Source organism: Lontra canadensis, unplaced genomic scaffold, assembly GCF_010015895.1.
Source record: "Lontra canadensis isolate GAN:19392208 unplaced genomic scaffold, GSC_riverotter_1.0 scaffold47, whole genome shotgun sequence".
NCBI lineage: Eukaryota > Metazoa > Chordata > Mammalia > Carnivora > Mustelidae > Lontra > Lontra canadensis.
In genome coordinates this window covers 4,812,666-4,823,942 of record NW_022631041.1, presented here as the reverse complement: position 1 = coordinate 4,823,942, position 11,277 = coordinate 4,812,666, and the positions used below count along the sequence as shown (strand labels likewise).

The 11,277-nt window shown below is 38.9% G+C and overlaps 1 pseudogene; it reads left to right on the top strand.

Moving 5' to 3' along the window:
- Window positions 1-4,905: 4,905 nt before the first annotated feature.
- On the top strand, window positions 4,906-5,904 carry LOC116876698 (annotated as a pseudogene).
- The last annotated feature ends 5,373 nt before the right edge of the window (window positions 5,905-11,277 follow it).

The following is an 11,277-nucleotide window of genomic DNA, read 5'->3' as shown; positions in this document are numbered from 1 at the left end:
TAATTTTGTTACTTGTTTTATGGTTGTTTTTGCAGTTCTTTGGTCCTTTTTTCTTTTGCTCTTTTTTTTCATTTGTTTGTTGGCTTTATTTAGTGATATATTTGGATTCCTTTTTCTTTATCTTTTGCATATCTATTACTGATTTTTGACTTGGATTTACCATTAGGTTTGCATATAACATCATATTCATATGGCAATTTATATTAAGTTGAAGGTCACTTAAGCTTGAACCCATTTTTTTTCTCCTCCCCCACCATATTTCAGGTATCTATGTTATATTCCACACCCTTTTATTTTGTGAATCCCTTGACTGATTTCTATAGATATGCTTGTTTTTAATACTTTTGTGTTTCCTACTTTCTACTCCTACTTACTATTTCTTCCTTTCTACTCAGAGTCCCCTATAACATTCTTGTAAGACTGGTTTATTGGTCATGAATTCTCTTAGCTTTTGTTTGTATCCTTGCTGGGTAGTATATTCTTGACTGCAAATTTTTTTTTCTTTCAGCACTTTGAATATATCATGCCACTCTCTTCTAACCTGCAGTGTTTCTGCTGAAAAGTCAGTTGATAATGTTATGGGGTTTCCTTTGTATGTAACTGTTTTCATTTCACTCATTGCTTTTAAAATTCTGTCTTTATCACTCCTTTTTGTCATTTTACTTACTATGAGTCCTGGTGAGGGCCTCCATGGGTTGATTTTTTGAGGGGCCTCTCTGTATTATTGTTATTTCTAATAGTCCTATTCCACAGGAAAACCTTACCTCTGGCTATCATGAGCTCTTTTTTTAGTTAAAAAAAAAATGAGTCTGTTTTATGTTTGAAAGTGCAAAACTAGCCATGTCTCTTCATTTTATTTTCCCTGGAGTGACCCACTTATGATCTATTAATAGGTTATTTCTTGCATTTATTGAATATTATGAATCCTTTACTGTATTCTGGGCATTGTACTAGGTATTTGGAAGTCAAGGACCCATTACCAAGAGATTTTCTTATTACTGCTATGTTTGTTGGATTTTAGATTAATTAATTTAGATTATTTAATTTTAGATTGGCTTACTTCAGTTTTCAGATCATCAGAATTACATTATTTTTAAAGATTTATTTATTTATTCCTGAGAGAGAGTGTGTGGTGAGGAGCAGAAGGAACGGGAAAGAGAGAATCCCAAAGTGTCTCCTATGGAGCACAAAGCTCAACATGGGGCTCGATTTCATGACCCTGAGATCATGACCTGAGCTGAAACCAAGGGTCAGTTGCTTAGCTAACTGAGCCACCTAGGTTCCTCCAAATTACAATTTTTTAAAAAGTTTCTCTTCATCCACTAGTACTTCTCTTTAACCTCTCTGTGATAACACTGTTTGGTGCTCACGTATTATCATAATGTATATTACTAAAATTCCTGTCACAGACTCATAAAGCCTATATATATGAATGAAGAACAAATAGTAGTAGATTAAATATTTTAGTTTCAAAGATTTGGACATGTGAGCACTTAACCCTTTATCTATTTATCAAAAATATTTCTTTAGAACTTACCACATGGCCAGCAATGTTTTGGATATAGGAGATACAGCAGTAAACAGGGTAGATAAGGCAACTGCCCTTCTGAAGTTTATATCCTGTGAGGTATAATAGACAAATAAAAGAGTGAGTAAACATGGTAAGTTCAGAGAGTAAGGTGAATAGAGCAACATGACTGAAGACAAGCTCCTTCAGTCAGAGGCACTCTCTGAGGAAGTGACATTTGACAAAACACCTGAGCAATGAGAAGGAGTGGTATTCAAAGAGGGAAGAGAGCTTTCAGATGGAGAGGACGTAGGTGTAAAAGTTCTGTGGAGAGAATGCTCCTATTCTAGGAGCAGAAAATACACAGGGCAAGCAGGGGTCTATGTGGGAGGTGAGTAGGATTAGCTGAGGTGAGGAGTCAGCAGAGGCTGGGCCACTTACAGCTCTGTAGGCCAAGTGACAAAAGTTGAATTCATCCACAGTGCATAAAAAATAGCTGGGGTATTTTTAGCAGAATATTGAAAGACTTTTAAGAAAACTTTATTTGGAAATAATTTCAGATATACAGAAAATTTTAAAAGCACAAAGAATATCTCTGTATTCTTTACTCAGATTTACTTACTGTTAAGATTTTGCTCAATTTCCTTCATCATTTTTTATCTCTATCTCAAAATCCTTTTTATCTGAACCATTCGAGAGTAAATTGCATACATTATGGCCTTTAAATTCTATACTTCAATGTTTATTTCCTTAAAAAAGGCGATACACTTATCTGAGGGTCAATTTGAAGTGTCAACTTGACTGGGTCGTGGGGTACCCAGATATTTGGTCCAACATTATTTTAGGTGCGTATGTGAGGGTGTTTTGGATGAGATTAACATTTAAATCTGTAGACCTAGTAAAGCAGATTGCCTTTCCCATTGTAGATGGGCTTCATCCAGTCAGTTGAAAGCATGTATAAAATAAAAACTCTGACCTTCTCCAAATAAGAGCATTATTCCTGCCTGATAGCTTTTGAACTGAAACATCAGTGTTTATCCTGCTTTCAGATTCAAACTGAAACACTGCTTCTCCCTGGGTCTTAAGCCTGCTGACCTTGGCACTGGGACTACACATTAGCTCTCCTGGTTCTCCAGCTTGCTGACTCACCCTGCAGATTTGGGGACTTGTGGTCTCCATAATCATGTGAGCCAACTCTTTATTATCTATCCATCCATGCAACTATCTATTGTCTATGTATGTATGTATGCATCTATCTATCTGTCCACCTGGCCATCTACGTCCTATTGATTCTGTTTCTCTGGAGAACCTTGACTAATACGTCCTACATAATGACAGAGAAGTTATCAACCTAAGTAAAATTTATTATAAATATAGTAGTTTTATCCAGAATACCATCTGTTTTTCAGTTACATCAATTGAGTCAGTCAAGTCCTTTACAGCATTTTTTTTTTTTTTCTCTTCCAGTACAGGATCCAGTCTAGAATCACATATTGCATTTGATTTTCAAGTCTTAGCTCTTTTAATCTGGAACAATTCCCCAGATTTTTTTTTTCCTTTTATGATTATTGACAGTTTTGAAGCATTCAGTCTCACACCTCTCAACCAGCCCTGCCCTGCCAACCCCATTTTAATAGATCGATCTCCATTTTTGGGTCTGTGTAACATTTTCTCTTGATTAGATTCAGGTTATGCATTCTTGGCAGAAATAACATAGAACTGATGTTTGTCTTTCTCAGGATATCCCATCTGGAGACATGCAATGTCCACCTGCCCATCCTTTGTGATAATAATTTTTATCACTCAGTCATTGTGTTTTCCAGTGTGTCCACTGAATCGTTACTATTTTCTCCTTGCTGCTAATAAACAATTATGTGGATATCCTGGTCCTTACCAGTATTTACTCCCTAGATTTAACAATCCTTTATGATCCTTGCCTGAATTCCTCTTTACCATGTTGCTTACAAAATGATGATTTTCCTTATTCAATATTCACACCATGTTTACAACATGCTACCATCAACAAGAGCTTTCCCTTCTTCTTCACGCTTTGTTTCATTTTATTATCTGTGTGGAATTGTAGATTTCTGTTTTTTAATGATTTATGATTAATTACTGTCTTTAATTATTTTATTTCTTGAATTGTCCCAGTGGGAGCTCCTTCAAACTATTCTCTGTGTTCATGTGACAAGTCCTCCTTATTTGGGGAGGGGAGCATTTCCTTAAGTTTTCAACAAAAGTGTGGTTCACAGCTTTCTAACACAATCTACTCAGGTGCTTTCCTGATGTAATCTGAATCCAGCCCGCATATGCAGAGGGCTGGTAGAGACGGAAGAAAGAGGCAGGCCACTCCATATTGGTAGGTGGCAATTTTAATAATAGCAAAGAGAGCTTACATATGAGGCTTGTCTTGGGCAGCAGCAAAATGAATGTTTTCCCACACCTGCCCTTCAAATATTGAGAGGCCCTAATGGCTCAGTCGCATAGACTGTGTGGGTACTTTCAACATCACATCATCATCCTTAGGCTGTGTCCTTGGAGCAGCCTCTGGGAGCGGGAAAGGCAAGCTGAACTCACATTCCAAGGACAGGGGAAGGGATGAGGCACCTTGGGGTGCCAAGATCTAGCTCATGGGTCAATCAGTGGTCACACCTCTTTGACCCTGTTACTCAACAAAAGCGATTTTTCAGTATCTTATTGTACTTAGCTTACCCAGCCTAGAAAATTGTCATTTCCCCAAGAATCTCTGATTCCTTTTAGTGGAGATGGTATCAGAAGTCAAGATCTGGGGGCTGTATTCATTTTGTTACTGAGAGTGTTACTGCTCCAAGTTTCTTTCAGCAAATAGAGCTAGGAAATATGCATGTTTGTATGTGTTTGTCTATATTATGTCTGCATGTGGAAACATACATATACTGAAATATTTACACATTTTAGAAATCATGAGTCCACATCAATACCTCCAATTCCAATCCACCCTCTCAGGGTAACTCTCTTGCTTTCCACAGTGCCATAATAAGATGTTGGAAGAGCTTTCTGACTACTTATAGACAATGTAGTCTAGGGTAGGCAAATGTGGAAGTAGGAATGCCAGCTGGGAGATATTGCAGCAGTTCAAGGAACAAGGAATGGTGACTTGGACAAGAGTGAGAGTGGTAGAAGTCATGAGAAAAGGTCACGTTTTTATTTTTAAGGTTCAGATTATACAGTAAGGGCAGGATATGTTGTGTGAGAAAAAGAGAGAAACCATATTTTACTCCTAGAGATTTAATCTGAGTACTGGGTCTGACTCAGTTGGCAGAATTTTCAGTGGAATTGATTTGACACTTTAAAAAAAGAGCTCCTTTTCAGTAGGATCCATTTAAGATGTGGAAGTGAGCACATGTTCAAGATGACCAATGAAGTCTCCACAAACCCAGATTCTTTCATTAGGAAAATATTTAAAACCCAAACACTTACATACTTCCTTTACCGCACCTCAGCGAGGTGTTTGGGATACACAAATCCCAGAGGGGAAGCTTTGTGGCCGAGGGAAATATATGGACATGCCTAATATGAATAAGTTCTGGGAGCAAAGTAAGAAAATGAGCCTGCTGTCCAGACATTCCTTTATTTTATTTTATTCTTTAAAATTTATTTTACTGCAGTAAGAACATTTAACATGAGATCTACTTCACCCTCTTAACAAATCTAAGTGTACAATACAGTACAGTTGTCTAGAGGTACAAGGCTGTACAGTAGATATCCAAATAACTCCTTAACCTCGGAACACATTTAATGTACATTCTAAGGAAATTGCAAAGAAAGCAGGAATTATGTTGCCCACTGCTCCAATCATTATACACTGTTATGTATCACAATCATGGAGGAACAAAAAGACCCACTGTCCACCAAAAATATAACTACTTTCCCCTTCCAGTGGCAGAATCTGGAGAAGACATGCAGAAATGGAACCTTGCAAGGGGAAGGAAAGAAGGAAGAACAGGCCATCAACCTTGAACCTCACATAGCTGAAGGAAAAAATGTGTTTGGTGTGTGCCACATCTTTGCCTTCCCCAATGACACTTTTGTCCATGTCACCAACCTTCCTGGCAAGGAAACCATCTGCTGTGTGACTGGGGAATGAAGGTGAAGGATGGCCAAGATGAGTCCTCTCTCTACACTGCTGTGTTGGCTGCCCAGGATGTAGACCAGAGGTGCAAGTGGGCATCACTGCCCTTCACATCAAATTCCAGGCCACAGGAGGAAATAGAACCAAGACCCCTGGACCTGGAGCCCAGTCATCCCTCAGAGCCCTTGCCTACTCAGGATTGAAGATCAGGTGGGTGGAGGATGTCAACCTCATACCCGCTGATAGCACACACAGAAAAGGGGGTCAACCTGGTAGCCATCTCTGAACAGGATTCCTCAAATTATTGTTTTCTCTGAATAAATTGCCTTTGTGTAAGAAAAAAAGAGAATATGACTACATTCATTTCTTTATGTTTCCCTCAGTCATGTTAACAGACACACAATTCCTACACTAAAGCCATTATGCACACTTTATGATGTATTTAACTTTTATTTCCTGCTTTATGTCTATTGAGCTTTATAAGAGAAGCATTTAAAATGTTTCTCACTATTCCCTGTTTGGGATTACTCATGTCATCTTTTTATAATGTAGATAATCTCTTTCTCCCCTCCTCCCCAGAAACTTCCAAACACATAAAAGCTTCCAGAGTACAGACTTCACAACTCTCATTATCATGCTCTACCTTATGGCTTACATCCTAACTTACTTCAGGATGGGAATGTGTTTCAAATCACATAAAGAAAAACGATTAATAATTTATCTACTGATTCATTCAATCCTTTAACGAGACCCCAGGATGTCAAATCTAAGCCCGCTTTCATAGGCAGACCTACTAAAAGTCTGATCTGCTTTCTTTACTATGGACATTGTTCTCATGAATGAAATTCCCCAGCAATGGCTGGATAGGCACTTGGGTACAAGTTTATCTAAACATACACACAACAGCCTATCTCAGGCCCAGAGAGGAATCTCAGCTATCCATGTTTCCCAGGTCTGGATAGACAGTTCCAGTGGGTGATGACACCTGAGGAACAGCTTCCTGTCTCTTCAGTCTAGGACTGCATACTCTATATCTCATGCAAAATTCCAAAGCTCTATCTGAAAATTCTGAACACTGCAGAGCGTTCCTTATCTCTGAGAGCCCAGGGGCCGGTGGAACCAGCACTTCCTGCATTACGGGAACAGGAAACACAGAGAATATGATTTACTGAAGATGTTTCATGTTATACTTGTGCATCACCAAGCTCCACGCTGCCTGAATGTTGGCCTCCTCTGCTTCTGGAAACATTAAAGTCTATGATGTACTCGCCCAGAAAATGTAAAGGAAGATTCTTTAGGTGTGGAATAGATGGTGATATGTTGACCTTCAGTCACTTGAGAAACCTGACTGGAATAGACTGATAGGAGGAGGAAGTTGAGGCAAAGGAAACAACTCAGAACTTAAAAGCCAATTGTTTTAAAACTGCAGCGTCTGTGGGAATGTGATTTCATACTCATTTTCCCATTACAGTGTTGTTTGCTGCATACTTCCCTCACTGCACTCCCCAGGAGACGATATGTTTACAACTTTATGGACCTAGACATTTTAACATTTCTTTTAAGAGAATGCAAATAGATCAAAATTTGAACCTCTAAGTCCAAAATATCACACACATATGGGAATAAAAGAGTACAATTCTTATACTGGAGAAAGGGGGCTGCATCTTGCACCTCACAGTCACTTTTCTTGGCATTTTGTTAGCTATTTCCTGGTAGCAATTCTCAGTGAGGTGTTACCTGGAATTCTGCCAAATCAGTCTTACACAATTTGTTACAATGACCATAGGTCACAATCTTTAACTGTTGGCAGGTGTTCTGGGCTTGCCCTCACTTGAGGAGCCAAGGTTAATCCAGTTTGGTACAATTCTTTTCTGTTTAGTTCTTGAAGATCCTTTTATATACTCTCTTAACCAGAAAAATTAGCTAGCTTGAGTTCACACACTCAAATCTCAATGCTGCTTGGAGGGTCGATTTTCAAGAGCTGAGGAACTCTATTGAGAGCTCTTCACATATCTCTGTCTATTCTCAACAGATTTTTCAGTGTATTTGTGAAAATAAAAAGAATGTCACAGATAGCAACATATTGTCAAGGGTTACCTGACTGCTCTGTATATGCATGCATTAGTCAGCTTGGGTTGCTATAACAAATATCATAGACTGAGCAACTTGAACAACAGATATCTATTTCTCACACTTCTAGAGGCTGCAAAATCCAAGATCAAGGTGCTGGACAATTCTGTTCCCAGTGATCTCTCTTCCTGGCCTGCAGAAGGCCACCTTGACAAAAGAATATCTGTCATCCAGAAAGATAACCGTCTTAAGCAGTTATGATTTCAAGAAGTTCAAGAGCAAGAGAACGTTTGCTGCTCTTGGCTGCAAAGGTGTTGGGTGTTTCCAGGACAGGCAGGGTATTCATTCAAAGCCCAGTGTCAAAAGATAGCTTAAACTACAAAACCTGTTTGTGATGCAAAAATGAGGCACAGTTTGGCCCTTAGGCACCTTTCAGAGCTGTGCCTGCCCAGGTTTTAAGAGTGGGGAACTAGGAGATAGGGATGATTTTTCTAGTTATCTGGGGCTTCTGGTTCTCCCTTCTGCGCATCTATCCCTACCCACTGAAGTCACTATGCTTTCTTGGATTCTCTCACAACCTCACCCTTTAGACAGGCTTGTCTTCCTGACTATCATGTTGCCTCTCACTTCAGGGCTGCCTCCTCACTCCAGAGAGGACACCCCTCCAGGCTCCACCTGGCCTTAGGGTTACCACCCACTGCATTTGGAGATTAAGAACAAAAATGAAAACACACACACATAGAAATATATTACTTGTCCAATGTTCTCAATATCCCTGAGGTGGTTGCATTGTGATATCCCAGTCCCTTTAGATTTTCATTACTACTGAGCCCGGCTGATTTTCCTCCAGTCACCAAACACTAAATGGACAGTCCCACTTCCTTCTAGTTTTATCAGACTGCCTGCCCTACTCTTCCATGCTAATACTAACTATGACAAGTGATTAGGTTATCTGTTCTTTTGTACTTGTTTGTTTTTTATGATTAACGTTTATCTTAAGCAGGTGCTAAGTTTTCTGTGAAGGGCTTTTCTCCCAGTGTGGTTAAAAGATTGTTGAGTACTGGGGAGAAATAAAGAAGTTACATTACATCTCTTTTCAAAGGTTTTAATTTTTATTAATATCCAGATAATGTAACCAACTCACTTCTCCAGGTCCCTGTCCTTCTGACTAGAGGACTGTTGAGTTCAGGTAGTAATATATAAAAGAAAGAATGGCTATGGACAGGTTCACAAAAACAAGTGATTACCTAGAATAACCTATATATATGTGCTGCCGAAGCGAGCACCTGGAATAACCTATAAATGCTCAGAAAACTCCCATGCACTATGTTCATGACACAGCAGAATTTATTACTCAAAACTCATTCCTGTCTTGAAGTCTAACCAGAGTCCCTTAAACTTTCACACACAGGAATGTCTTTTTCATGATTAAAAAAAATATCATTATCATAGATCTATAATTGGGAAATGTTGACTGAGAAAATATCTGAAATATTTGAAAATATCATAACATCAACTCAACATTTTAAGATGCAATTGGATTTTATCAGTGGTCATATCATCTAGATACATTTGAATAATGATAGCACATATGTATGAGAAACTTATTTAGGCTACAGGCAAAGCTTTTGTGACATTCATAGTAGGCAGTTGAAAAATATTGAAGAGGTTTGTCTTTATTCTTTTTCCATATTTGTCTTATTCAGAAAAATTATTTACCATTAATTTGAAAAATAAAACACATAAACATATGTAAGTCACACACAAACATTCCGAGGTTTATTCCCCCTTTTATCTTCATATTTATTTTAATATTTATCTGATGTCCTGTAGTATAATTTTATGGCCTCAATGGCCCCTGGAGTATTTAACAAAAGGTTTCATAATTGGGGAATCTTTCAAGTTTGCTTTCTAGAAATTGTTCAATCAATGATGAGTGTTTAAGATGCAAAAAAGTCTAAGATAGTTGTTCTCAAATATACTTTTTGCACTAGAGCCCATCCTACAAAACCAGTCTTAATTAGAAGCCCAAATGTAAACCATATTGTTGTGGAGTTGTGTTCATTGAGGAAATGTCTGGAAGTTTCCCTGCTCTCTTCTCCCTAAGAAGTTTCTGGAGAACATCAGAGAAACCCTGGTGCCCTGAGGTGAGTAATTTGAAAACATTAACCCTCCACCCTTGTAGCCTTGTCTGGCCCTTGTAGTTCTGCTAACCCTGGCCAAGTGATGGCTGGCAAATAAATCCCTTTTCTAGTTTTTAATGTCCTCCTCTGTTAAAAGAGGAGTTAGAACCAGACTTTTTCTGTTCTAAATTTTATACTCCCTCACTTATGTCTTAATACTTTTCCTTTCTTTCAGCTTTCTTTCCATTTTCTAAGGGGCTGAGTTTCTTTTCAAAACAGGGCCTATCCCCAGTGAGACACACTTCTGTGTGTGTCCAGGAGAGGTGGGCACTGAGGAGGCTGAGTGGCTGTGCCGCTCTGTGGTTGTTGGAGGAGGAGGTCACTGAGAATGAGCTTAATTTCTGGAGAATCTACTCCATGAAAGCCAGAAGCCAGGCTGGATTCCTGGGAAGGAAGGAAGCCACATTAGAGGTATACTTCAAGGTCATGAATAGACAGCCAATGGTGGAGAGCTTAGGTCTCAGCTGGAATGAGCCTTCAATTTCTCAATCCTTCCTATATTCAATCTTTCCCTAACCAAGGAGAAAATCGTCTAGTACCCATGAATATTCAACCAAGTACAAAAACATAAAGCTCTGTCATTTGAGGAGCTGCCTGGTAGCAGAATTCTTACCTATGATAATAGTAATAGTAATTTTTTTTAAAGATCTAAAAAAAATTTATTTGACAGAGATCACAAGTAGGCAGAGAGGCAGGCAGGGGGTGGGGGCAGGAAGCAGGCTCCCCACCAAGCAGAAAGCCCGACGTGGGGCTTGATCCCAGGACCCCAGGACCATGACCCGAGCCAAAGGCAGAAGCCTTAACCCACTGAGCCACCCAGGCACCCCAATAGTTATAGTAATTTTAATTATAATAGTAATTTTATATGTGCCAACCACTACCCATAGGTTCTTCACATGTATTCCCTCTTTAAACCTCACTGTAAGACTTTGCTGTACACGTGATTTTTATTCTCAGTTTATAAATGAAGAAACAGATATGCAGAGGCTAAGTAGCTCCCTAAAATCACAACAACCGTAGTAAATGTTGAGCTCTAATTCAAACCCAGGCCTGTCTCATTTCCTCCTTCTCTCTCTTCTGAACCGGGAAGCTATCTCTTTATCCCATATCTACATATGGGGTTCTCTTGCTTCTGCTAGACTCTAATCAGTTATAAATCCTCCCTATTCTTAATTCTTAATATGCACTGTTGGAGACAGTAAGCCATGGTTAAAAAGGGGAACTCTGAAGCCACAGGACCTGGGTTAAAATCCTGTGTAATTTTGGACAAGCTATTTAATCCTTTCTGCCTCAATTTTCTCATCAGAAAAAGGAGGTTAAGAATGAGACTTACCTCAAGTGGTTATTTGACTTTGAAATTGAATAAGACAAAATATAAGTATCTGTTACAATAGTGTTTGAGTAAC